Genomic DNA, 2,414 nt, shown 5'->3' with positions numbered 1-2,414 from the left:
GGACTTGTATACTGGAAAATGAAAGAATCAGATGCGAAGGTAATATTACCTACCAAATTTGGTTGAAATCGTTAGGGTAGGTCCAGAGATATGGGTTTTCAGCTAAATGTGGGTGGCGCCATGCCCATCGTTCAAATATGACACCGGCTCCTATAAAGCCCTATCATACCATCTCTAGTGCAAAATTGTATGCCTCTTTCGCATTTATTTATAGATTTTTCGCACTTTTAGTAGTTTCTAACAAAACCTGAGGAGTGGGCGGGGTTATAATTCGAATTCACCCATTTTGATAGAATGCGTAGAAATGCCAAAAATATATTGCTCAGCAAATTTGGTTATAATAGCTTGAATGGTTTAGAAGATATGTACATTAATCTTATTAGAGAGCAGGGCCACGTCCTTTTATTAAAGATTTTCAAAGCACGTGTGCCCACGCCACTGTAATCCTCAACATTAAATTGCAGTTCTGTATCTTAATTTAGAGCTCAATCATCCTGATTATTTATGTATATAATATATAACCCTATTTCTATCTCGGTTAGTTTTAAATGATACAAACAACCGTATAAAAACAGGTATTAAAGGTGCCCGGCTTTGACATGCGTTTCTATTAAATATTTAAAATCTTTGAAAATCACTTTATATGGCTCAATTAGTTATAAAAGAGTTACCATAGCAGACTAATGCAACTAAAAGAGATAAATTGACAGCGTCCAACAGGATACTCCTTTATAGATAAGTTCATTACCATACATGTATTTCACCAACCCCTTAAAACGATTTTGCAAACACAAAATAGCCACAATACATGTACAATTACGAGTATGTATACTTTATCTAACTGTTTTTTGTTTAACGAAGCGGCAAGTGGCCATTTGAGTTTTTACATTCATTCATCAGCATTTGTAATGGCGAAGCGTAAGACATGGCACATCAGAGTACATTTGATGGTTAAACCGACAAAAATTAGTAAACAAAAAATTGCATCCACAAAGATACGTAGTACTTACTTAAGGGATTACATGGGTTTCGTTGATCAAAAAACGCTCTATTTTCAATAATTTTTTTTTTCATATAAAAATTAAATATTTTATTCAAACGTTTTATTATTCCGAAGATACATATTTGATAAAAAAAATATTGTGAAAGGAAAATATTTAAAACTTGGTCATTACTACGTCATTTCTGGCAGTCACTCGGAAAAGAGGTGCTTCCGCGTTGACAGCAGAACTTCTGACAGTATCATCAATAGTTTTTTTGTTTTAAATAATTGTAATTAACAGAAGAAGATAATTGTAATGAAGTTCAAGACCTTCTAAAGGATATCTTGAAGACTTGTGTAAAATTTCATTAAGGTTGAGTAGTTCGCGAGAAATCTTGACAACCGACGTTGAAAACACAGTTTCGAGAAAAACGCGTTTAAAGTTTTAAGTGACTATAGATGTTATGTTATTTACGTCCAGGCCGCATCATAAATTGTATGGTTTAGAATATATAAATATGTATAAATCTCAGAAAGGTCAAACTTATTTTTGTGAGATTTGATTTGGGTTAACCAAGAAATATTTAGGATTATATATTCAGTGCCCTTTCATAGTATAACACTAACAAATACTAATATATGCCCCGCAGGGCACGCATGCTCCCTTATTATGGGCATATATACACAAATAGCCGTTCCTGGTGGTGCAACTTTTGTATGCATTCAAATGCAAATGGTCTAATGTGCGGACAAGATGTGGCCGTTGGTTCATCATTGTTGTTGATTTTCTCCTTTACTGATTTTGAATGCACCGAATTTTAATGTTCTTTCAACCGCTTTCAGTTCATGCACTCATATAAGTTTGCAATGTATTCCGTACACACGTTCACTTGACCGTCGCTTTAACTCATCCTCAAATAGTTGGAGTATCTCTCGAAGCTTTTGTGCGAAGCCACGACTCATGCGATGGAGGGATAAAGATGGTTTTGTGCATTAAATGTGTGAGAAAACGGATGATTTCGATTGTAATGTGGCCAGTTCTTTGGCGTTTTTGCAGCAAAAGTGGTTTCAGTGTGTATATCTTTTGGTTTTCAAAAATGGTAACCTGTTTTATCGAAAAGTTAAAAATTGAATAAAAAGTACCTTGGTAGTAATAGTTTTTTTTTTAAAGGCTCTTCTAGAAACAAATATAAGATTTCTTCATGCACTGGAATCTTGAGATTTATAAGGATCTACCATATGTATAAGTGGTCTAAATTAAAATTGGAAATTTACCACACTCTTTAACTTTTCTTTAACGAATTTTTTCGGTTTGTTTGACGATTGTCAACCCAGCCGATCACAGCAGCTAAACACGCTGCCCATAATTGATCTCTCACCAACCATATTTACAGAAACTTTTGAACTCGTTCGTTGCGACAACAAAACTTGG

Source organism: Bactrocera oleae, chromosome 2 (assembly GCF_042242935.1).
Source record: "Bactrocera oleae isolate idBacOlea1 chromosome 2, idBacOlea1, whole genome shotgun sequence".
In the NCBI taxonomy this organism is placed as follows: domain Eukaryota; kingdom Metazoa; phylum Arthropoda; class Insecta; order Diptera; family Tephritidae; genus Bactrocera; species Bactrocera oleae.
Note: the sequence above shows the minus strand (reverse complement) of the source record.